This window comes from Spermophilus citellus, assembly GCF_964194105.1.
Source record: "Spermophilus citellus genome assembly, contig: SCAFFOLD_94, whole genome shotgun sequence".
In the NCBI taxonomy this organism is placed as follows: Eukaryota; Metazoa; Chordata; class Mammalia; order Rodentia; family Sciuridae; genus Spermophilus; species Spermophilus citellus.
The window spans coordinates 1,691,961-1,703,054 of record NW_027672722.1 but is presented as its reverse complement, the minus strand read 5'-3'; the positions used below and the strand labels follow the sequence as shown (position 1 = coordinate 1,703,054).

Here is an 11,094-nt window from a genome sequence, read left to right as displayed (position 1 = left end):
CTAAGGAAATAAATAACCAGAAGGGACACAGCTGGGGAAAGAAAATCAATCTCAAGACAGATTTTTTAAACTACATCTCTCTTCCCAATCCCTCCCCCTATGACTCTTGGGACATAGCACATGAGCAGGTACCTCAGTCCAGGTAGAATTTGGCCGGCACCAAGGCATACCTGCCCTGCCCAGGAGGGGAGACAGGTCCTGGGATCACTTGTTTCCAGCTTGAATCCCATAGACCTACTTCCAGCAGGGGCCAGGGCTGAAGCAGCAATTGGAGGCACCTGTGGGTGGTGGTGGTAGGGGGAAAACAGGGTAACAACTCAGGCGGCATAAGCAGCTGAAAGGGGTCCAGCCCTCTCTCCAGGTTCAACCAGTAGCGTGATAAGTCATGTCCCATCCATACCCCCTTCTCCCCTTGAGCCTGCAACCTCTGCACTCAGCTGAGGATCTTCCTGGGCAGTTCAACAGAGGCACCAATGAAAACTGCATCACATTGCACACAGTTTCCCTTTTGGATATCCTGGTGGGAGATGAACTTGAGATATCCAAAGCCCAGAGAACTCTCACCCAAAGAGCTTCACCACATGCCTGGCTTTTGGAAAATTTTCCAGTTTGAGTCAGAGTGGAAAGTCTCAATGAAAGGCTATGGCTTAGCAACCCCTGGGTTGCTCTGATCTAGCAAGGAGAACGTGACATGATGGGCAAAATGCCACTCAAAGAGACTGTCAAAGGTGCCTGGTAGTACACGAATGTACAGAGAGAGATATGTGCCCTCACCACTGCCATTGCCAATGAGGAGTGCAGACACCTGTAGTTTGTAACAATACTTATGTGTTTTGAAGGCTGGGCTGAAGCACTCAAGGTTGGGCTTGGCCTCTTGTAGCCTCTGCCCATAGCTGCCAATCTTCGAGATGAACACTCCATCACTGCCTACTGATAGTTTCTCCAGCTCTCCACGCAGCTCCTGCAGCTCCTGCCACTGCTGGCTCACCAGGGCACACATCGTAGCCAGAGGTGGCTTCACACTCTCCTCCACATGCCACACCATTGCCAGCTTAGGGCACTGTTGGCAAAGCCCCAGGCATTGAGGGAAGGGAGGACTGTTCCCAAAAGGGGAAGACACAGGGGTGGCAGGCGTTCAAATCTGCATGAGGAAGACAGGGTGCTAGGAAGCACCTGCAGCTGGACAGCAGGGGGAAGGACCTCAAAGAACTAAACTGCCGGGAACCCTAGCCTTCATTTAGGACTTCATGGGCTAAAGAGGGGTTGACAGGAAGAAGGGGCATCTGACCCTGTGCATGCAACTGGAGTCTTTGAACAGATATAGCACCAAGGCAGTCCTACCGCTGTCCCTCAGATGATTTGGCACATCCTCCTGAGCCACAGTGCCCATGCCACACTGGTTAGGGCAGGGCAAGGCAGCCTTGGGCACAGTACTGGTGACTCTGTACCTATTAATTTCCTTTGTGCAATAGGTACAAGGCTGGGTGCACTTGGGGCACTCAGAAGTTGCCTGCTGGGCCAGTAGTCACCGCATCATGCAGGCACCACATTTGTTCTCACAGTACACACTCTCTTGGCGGCACATACCCTCATGGCTCTCAAAGGCTTCCCCACTGAAGTCAAAGACACAGAACTCGCACTTGAGGAGCTGCTTGGGGCAGTCGTGTTGCAAGTTTGCAGGCAGATCAAGGTGACTCAGCTTGGCAGGACAGCAATTGGGGCAGGGAACTGCATTGAAGCTGCAGGTATTCAGGTGTCTCTGTAAATGACGAAGTGACCCACTCCAGCAGCAGCCCTCCTCACTGTGGATGCAGCGGATGGGCAGGCCTAGCATCTGGACCTCCAGTTCTGGGTCTGGGTACATCTTGGCATAGTCCAGTGGAAGTTGGTCCTCAGGGCATTTGAAGACTCCTTCACTGAGGAACTCCTGCAGGCAGGTGTCGCAGAAGCTGTGGCCCTAGGTAGAAACCTGCAGGGGCTCGCGCGTGGGTTTCCTGCACATAGGGCACAGCAGCCAGCGCTTGGGCTTCTCCAAGAACTTGTAGTGGAAGCTGCGCATGACGGGAGAGTGGCGGGCACGGGCAAGCGGGGCTAGGCACGTGGCGGCCCCTGGTGGCATAGACTGGCAATCCTGCCCAAATCCACTAATTGTTTTAAATATGCTTTATATTTGAAATACTATATACTCTATAAATCTCTCTTCACTTAAAAAATGATTACATACTACATTAGTTTACTGATATAAAAACAGAATTCTTAAAGAATATTTGGACTATTTCTAATTCATACGAAAATGCTAGACTGAATATTTTTTACATATGCATATGTAGTATATCAGTATAAATCTTTTTTATATGAATATATACGTGCAAAAGCAGGATATATACAAAAGATTCTTGCATGTTTTCTATATAAAATATGCACATTTGGGGCTGGGGTTATGATTCAGTGGCAGAGCACTTGCCTAGCATGTGTGAGGCACTGGGTTTTATTCTCAGTACCATACATCAATAAAGGACCATTATCAACTAAAAAAGTATTAAAAAGAATAAATATACATACATACATATATAACTGTCCTTAACATGAAAACTACAAATGCAATAATGACAAACATCACAAATACTGGTCAGACATTCCTCCTCTAACAGAGAACAGACCTTATAGGCTAAATGGCTAATTACAGGTCTGGAACAAAAAAATAAGTGATGTGCTTGAAACACCTTGTTTTGTGAGAAACTGAAAAGTACTCCAGGATAAATGGGAACACATCAAAAAGATGTGTAATCAGCTTTAAATAGCAGAAGCTGTTTATATATAGGCATGTGAGTACCAAAATTATAAGCTTTATCTTCTCTCCCACTTATGGTTGGTTTTTCTATATTTGCTTTTGTAGAATCAAATTTTAAAAATTATAATTTGGCCACCGCATAGTAATAATTTGACACAAGGAGGAATCATCTATAAAATATTAATTCTAGTGGATGAAAATTTAAGGACCAAACCGATATTTATAAAGTCACAAAGTGTCACCACTCAAAATATTTATGAAATACAAAGGGTGTATAAATACTTGGTTTATCATGGACCAACCTGAAAACAATATTTAAAAATAAACATAAAGTATTATTTTGTATTTTAAGGTAATTTTAATGCTCATAGCCTGAAGTCATAAGGCATAGCATAATTACCTCATATTTTTCTAATGTAATCTGAAGACAAAGTAATTGGAATATATTTTTCATGAAAACAAAATTGTTGGATTCCAACATGGTGGCGGGCACGGAGAGATCAAGTCTCTGACCTCTTCAGCTGTGCAGGCATAGGGAGTCGTAAACAACCTAAATCTGTTTGCTCAGGATCACTAGGCAATGCTGAGCTGACGTGGATCTGGGGAGAACAGTCTGGGCCTCTCAGAACACACTCTGAGCCCGGATCGGCTGAATTCAAGCTCCGGTTTGCCTGCTTCCCACAGACAAACAGCTGTGACTCAGCACTAATCCATCCTGCTGAAACAACTGGTCAGCCCTTCTGATCCTATGGACGTAAATGCCTACCAAGCCTTCATAGGTAGTGGCCACAGGTTTGAAACGGGGCTTGGGAGAGACAGAAAGGACCCACCCGTTGCATTGGTCGCCCAGCAAAGGGAAACGAACTGTCGCCATTTGCAAGAGACACCAGGATGGCAGAGAACTGACATCATCAGACTGCGGCAGAGGAGATAACTTCATTGAAACCTGCGGCTACAGGTGTGTAATTCTGTAGCCTTCACTCTCCACACATCGGGGAAACCTTAAGGGCCCCTCCCAGCTCTCCCGTGAGCGCGATAGCCAGACGGAGGGAATCAGAGGTGGTGCGGGACCCGCAGCGTGGAAAAACCGCTCCCATCAGTGCTGACAGCTGAGGTTTCTTGCACCAGCTACCTGGGGCGTGGCTACCGGAGGGCAAGTAAAATTCGCGGAGGATTCTCAACCCCTAGCTCTACAAACTTAGGGTCTGAGGGAATGGCAAACTGGAAGAGTGTGCCCAGTTGTTCATGAAAACCGGGCTCCCGGGAGCAGCAGACCTGGCGTGTAGCCAGTATTGTGGTGAGTGGCACCCGTGAGAGGGGCCTGGCTAGAGGAAAAGTGGGAAGTGACTAGACACAAGAGGAGGCCATAGGCACTCAGGATTGGAGACTCGCCCAGTCTGGGAGGAGCTGCTGCACAGTGATTGGTTCCCGTGTATTGACAGGAGAAACTTGGCCTGGTGGGCACAGCGCCACCTACTGGAAGAGAAGTTAATCAAACTCTAAGACTGCATTTATTAGTTTTTTGTTTGTTTGTTTTTCTTTTATCTTTTCTCTTTTTTTTTTGATTTGGGTTTTTCTTTCATTTTCATTTTTCTTTCTTGTTATTTTTTTAAATTTTTTTTTAAATTTTTTTAAATTTTTTTCTTCTAATTTTAATTTTAATTTTTTAATTATTTTTTAAAAAAAAAATTTTTTCTTTTTTTATTTCCTATTTTTTTTCTTCTTTTGTCTTTTCGTTTCTTTTCAATTATCTTATCGTCCCTTCCTTGAATTCTACCTGCTTACTCTCATTCTCTTTAGTGACTTCTTCCCTTCCCTTCTAATACCTTTCCTCCCAAGCATAAAATAAATTTATAGAAGTAAACAGTACCTCAGCAGTCAAACAGAACAAGAAGTAACATGAGCAGCTTCAAAAAGCAAGGAAAAAAAGAAGTACAAATAATGCAGGACAGCCTAAATATTCAGGAGGACCTAGAGTCATCAGAAAAATGGTCATATAAAGAAATCAAGGAACACCTTAGACAGATGGAATGGATCCTTAAAGAGGATACAAGACAGCAAATTCAAGCAGTGAAAGAACACATTGAGAATGAATTACATAAACAGATAAAAGAAGAAGTTAAGCATGTTTATCAGGAGAGAGATATTATAAAAAATAATCAAACAATAATTCTAGAAATGAAGGAAATGATAAACCAAATTAAAAACTCAATTGAGAATATCACTAACAGAGTGGAGCAAGTAGAAACCAGAATGTCAGGTAATGAAGACAAAATATATCATCTTGAAAAGAGTCTAGCCAACTCAGAAAGGCTGGTAAAAAATCACGAGAACAACATCCAAGAGTTATGGGATAACATAAAAAAATCAAACTTACGAGTCATCGGGATAGAAGAAGGTACAGAGATTCAAACCAAGGGAATGAGTAACCTGCTGAATGAAATAATTACAGAAAACTTTCCAGAAATAAAAAAGAAAATGGATATACAAATTGAAGATGCGTACAGGACACCAAGCACACAAAATCACAGTAGACCAACGCCAAGACACATTGTTATGAAGATGTCCAATATACAGAACAAAGAGAAAATATTAAAAGCTACAAGAGAAAGGAGACAGATTATATTCAGGGGTAAAGCAATAAGGTTAACAACAGATTTTTCATCACAGACACTGAAAGCAAGAAGGGCATGGAACAATGTATTTCGAACACTGAAAGACAATGTATGCCAACCAAGAATTCTGTATCCAGCAAAATTAAGCTTCAGGTATGACAACGAAATAAAAATCTTTCATGATAAACAAAAGTTAAAAGAATTTGCAGCCAGAAAACCATCATTGCAAAGCATTTTGAGTAAAACACTACACGAGGAAGAAATGAAAAACAATAACCAAAACCATCAGTGGGAAGTGCCTCGGTAAAGACAGAGGGCGAGGGAAAAGATAATCATGGAGAAACAAACTAATTTTTTTAAAAAACGGATAAATAATCAAACATGGATGGAAGTACAAACCATATATCAATAGTAACTCTGAATGTTAATGGCTTAAACTCTCCAATAAAGCGACATAGGCTGGTATCATGGATTAAAAAAAAAACAAATCCAACAATATGCTGCCTCCAGGAGACACATCTTATTGGAAAAGACATACACAGGCTGAAGGTGAAAGGATGGGAACAAATATACCACACACATGGTCCTCGTAAGCAAGCAGGGGTGGCCATCCTCATATTGAATAAAATCGACTTCAAGACTAAGTTAATCAAAAGGGATAAAGAAGGACATTATAAACTGTTAAAAGGATCCATTCACCAAGAAGACATAACAATTATCAATATTTATGTACCAAATAATGGTGCTGCGACATTCATAAAACAAATTCTCCACAAGTTCAACAATCAAATAGACCACAACACAATAATTATGGGTGACTTCAACACACATCTCTAACCATTGGACAGATCCTCCAAACAAAAGTTGAATAAAGAAACTATAGAACTCAATATCACAATCAATAACCTAGACTTAACTGACATATATAAAATATATCAACCATCATCAAATGGATATACTTTTTTCTCAGCAGCACATGGATCCTTCTCAAAAATAGACCATATATTATGCCATAGGGCAACCCTCAGTAAATATAAAGGGGTGGGGATAATACCATGCATTTTATCTGATCATAATGGAATGAAACTGGAAATCAATGATAAAAGAAGGAAGGAAAAATCCTACATCACATGGAAAATGAACAATATGTTACTGAATGATCAATGGGTTACAGAAGGCATAAAGGAGAAAATCAAAAAATTCTTAGAGATAAATGAAAATACAGACACAACATATCGGAATCTATGGGACACAATGAAAGCAGTTTTAAGAGGAAAAATCATCGCCTGGTGGTCATTCCTCAAAAAAAGAAAAAAACCAACAAATAAATGAGCTCACACTTCATCTCAAAGCCCTAGAAAAGGAAGAGCAAAACAACAGCAAATGTAGCAGAGGGCAAGAAATAATTAAAATCAGAACAGAAATCAATGAAATTAAAACAAAAGAAACTATTGAAAAAATTAACAAAACTAAAGGTTGGTTCTTCGAAAAAATAAAAAAGATCGACAGACCTTTAGCCATGCTAATGAAGAGAAGAAGAGAGAGAACTCAAATTACTAACATACGGGATGAAAAAGGCAATATCACAACAGATGCTACAGAAATACAGAAGACAATTAGAAATTATCTTGAAAACCTATATTTCAATAAAATAGAAGATAGTGAAGACATCGATAAATTTCTTAAGTCATATGATTTGCCCAGACTGAGTCAGGAGGATACACACTATTTGAACAGACCAATATCAATGGATGAAATTGAAGAAGCCATCAAAAGACTACCAACCAAGAAAAGCCCAGGACCGGATGGGTATACAGCGGAGTTTTACAAAACCTTTAAAGAAGAATTAATACCAATACTTTTCAAGTTATTTCAGGAAATAGAAAAAGAGGGAGCTCTTCCAAATTCATTCTATGAGGCCAACATCACCCTGATTCCGAAACCAGGCAAAGACACCTCAAAGAAAGAAAACTGCAGACCAATATCTCTAATGAACCTAGATGCAAAAATCCTCAATAAAATTCTGGCAAATAGAATACAAAAACAAATAAAAAAAATTGTGCACCATGATCAAGTAGGATTCATCCCTGGGATGCAAGGATGGTTCAATATACAGAAATCAATAAATGTTATTCACCACATCAATAGACTTAAGGATAAGAACCATATGATCACCTCGATAGACACAGAGAAAGCATTCGACAAGGTACAGCATCCCTTTATGTTCAAAACATTAGAAAAACTAGGGATAACAGGAACTTACCTTGACATTGTAAAAGCTATCTATGCTAAGCCTCAGGCTAGCGTCATTCTGAATGGACAAAAGTTGAAGGCATTCCCTCTAAAATCTGGAACAAGACAGGGATGCCCTCTGTCACCACTTCTATTCAATATAGTTCTCAAAACACTGGCCAGAGCAATTAGACAGACGAAAGAAATTAAAGGCATAAAAATAGGAAAAGAAGAACTTAAATTATCACTATTTGCAGATGACATGATTCTATACCTGGAAGACCCAAAAAGGTCTTCAAAGAAACTACTAGAACTAATAAATGAATTCAGCAAAGTGGCAGGATATAAAATCAACACGCATAAATCAAAGGCATTTCTGTATATCAGGGACAAAACTTCTGAAACGGAAATGAGGAAAAACACTCCATTTACAATATCCTCAAAAAAAAATAAAATACTTGGGAATCAACCTAACAAAAGAGGTGAAAGATTTATACAATGAAAACTACAGAACCCTAAAGAGAGAAGTAGAAGAAGATCTTAGAAGATGGAAAAATATACCCTGTTCATGGATAGGCAGAACTAACATTATCAAAATGGCGATATTACCAAAAGTTCTCTGTAGGTTTAATGCAATGCCAATCAAAATCCCAATGGCATTTCTTGTAGAAATATATAAAGCAATCATGAAATTCATATGGAAAAATAAAAGACCCAGAATAGCAAAAACAATTCTAAGCAGGAAGTGTGAATCAGGCGGTATAGCGATACCAGATTTCAAACTATATTACAGAGCAATAGTGACAAAAACAGCGTGGTACTGGTACCAAAACAGGCAGGTGGACCAATGGTATAGAATAGAGGACACAGAGACTAATCCACAAAGTTACAACTACCTTATATTTGATAAAGGGGCTAAAAGCATGCAATGGAGGAAGGATAGCATCTTCAACAAATGGTGTTGGGAAAACTGGAAATCCATATGCAACAAAATGAAACTGAATCCCTTTCTCTCGCCATGCACAAAAGTTAACTCAAAATGGATCAAGGAGCTTGATATCAAATCAGAGACTCTGCATCTGATAGAAGAAAAAGTTGGCTCTGATCTACATATTGTGGGGTCGGGCTCCAAATTCCTTAATAGGACACCCATAGCACAAGAGTTAATAACATGAATCAACAAATGGGACTTACTTAAACTAAAAAGTTTTTTCTCAGGAAGAGAAACAATAAGAGAGGTAAATAGGGAGCCTACAACCTGGGAACAAATTTTTACTCCTCACACTTCAGATAGAGCCCTAATATCCAGAGTATACAAAGAACTCAAAAAATTAAACAATAAGATAACAAATAACCCAATCACAAAATGGGCCAAGGACCTGAACAGGCACTTCTCAGAGGAGGACATACAATCAATCAACAAGTACATGAAAAAATGCTCACCATGTCTAGCAGTCAGAGAAATGCAAATCAAAACCACCCTAAGATACCATCTCACTCCAGTAAGATTGGCAGCCACTATGAAGTCAAACAACAACAAGTGCTGGCGAGGATGTGGAGAAAAGGGTACACTTGTACATTGCTGGTGGGACTGCAAATTGGTGTGGCCAATTTGGAAAGCAGTTTGGAGATTCCTGGGAAAGCTGGGAATGGAACCACCATTTGACCCAGCTATTGCCCTTCTCAGACTATTCCCTGAAGAACTTAAAAGAGCATGCTACAGGGATACTGCCACATCGATGTTCATAGCAGCACAATTCACAATAGCTAGACTGTGGAACCAACCCAGATGTCCCTCAATAGATGAATGGATAAAAAAAATGTGGCATCTATACACAATGGAGTACTATGCAGCAATAAAAAATACAAAATCTTAGAATTTGCAGAGAAATGGATGGCACTAGAGCAGATTATGCTTAGAGAAGCTAGCCAATCCCTAAAAAACAAATACCAAATGTCTTCTTTGATGTGATGAGAGCAACTATGAACAGAGCAGGGAGGAAGAGCAGGAAGAATAGATTAACTTTTAACAGAGACATGAGATGGGAGGGAAAGGGATAGAAAAGGAATATTGCATGGTAATGAAGGGAGACCCTCATTGCTATACAAAATTACATATAAGAGGTTGTGAGGGGAATGGGAAAATAAACAAGGAGAGAAATGAATTACAGTAGACGGGGTAGAGAGAGTAGATGGGAGGGGAGGGGAGGGAGGATAGTAGGGGATAGGAAAGGTAGCAGAATACAACAATTACGAATAGGACATTATGTAAAATTGTGGATGTGTAACTGACGTGATTCTGCAATCTGCATTTGGGGTAAAATTGGGGGTTCATTACCCACTTCAATCTAATGTATGAAATATGATATGTCAAGAGCTTTGTAATGTTGTCAACAACCAATAAAAAAAATTGTTTTTACTAACTAAAACTGTGTAGTTCCATGTATCATACTTTTCTCTGCAGTATATGTTTGGCATTAAAATTAATAAAATTGAATGCTTTCATGGGTCTGCCAACAGGTTTATATTATCTTGTTCTGTTGAATATTGTAGCAGAATATATGGAGGATGAACCAGAAGATTTCTAAAATTCTGTATTTTGTGGCTGGAAACTGTTGAAAGGTACATCAATGTTATTTATGAAAAAGACTGATGAAAACAGTAATGTTCTTTAAGCTGTGCATTAGTGAACAAATACTTTGTAAAGCAAAAATGACCTCTGCAACCAGGGATGGCTGAAATACAGTATACGGAGACTCTGGAAGTCTTAGTTCTATTTTTTTTTACCTCTAACAACTAACTTTTTCTAGCTCAATAAATCTCTCTCTATTTTTTTTTCTTGCTTTTAAAACCAGAGAAGCAATACTTGCCTTTTTTAACTTTCTGGATTGTTTCCCAGTTTGATATAAAACATGCAAAAGTCTTTTTGAATATATTACAAAACATAGAAGTGAAGTGAATAATCTTTGCTAACTTTGTGACTCTTTTTCTTTCAAATGCTGTTCTAGCTCAAAGTGGGTAACTTTTCTTTCTTCAGTTACCTCTGATTATATGTCCATTTTCCCCACAGCATTTGGAAGCCACACTTCATCCACTATTGGTCTCTCGCTTAAGTCTTTACAAGTTTTTATTTGAGTATTGTTGTGTGTTGACCCAATTGATTTTTCTTCTCATTTAGTGTAGATTAATGTATAATTAAATTGGTATAAATATGTCTATATTGCAGAATGTACAGTGTCCCCAGACCTTGTTCTTATCTATGTTATTGTAAACTCAGTTCTTCATGAATTATATGTAATATCAATAAAATTGTGAATGATATTCATATGATTTTTGTAAGATTCCATGTATAAGAAGCCTTTGCTCTATTGTAGCTCACAAGCCAAAATTTTATGATGAGAAACTTAATCTTTACATGCAACCTTCTCAGTTTGCCTCTTAGTACTTTATTCACAG

The 11,094-nt window shown here is 39.5% G+C and overlaps 1 pseudogene across 1 annotated transcript; it reads right to left on the bottom strand.

Annotated features, from left to right (window-relative positions):
* Window positions 1–433: 433 nt before the first annotated feature.
* Window positions 434–2,059, bottom strand: LOC308640715 (TNF receptor-associated factor 4-like; annotated as a pseudogene). Its single transcript has 2 exons — window positions 1,289–2,059; window positions 434–1,060 (listed from the first exon to the last, which is right to left on the bottom strand). The product of its transcript is annotated as a TNF receptor-associated factor 4-like (transcript).
* Between the last annotated feature and the right edge of the window lie 9,035 nt (window positions 2,060–11,094).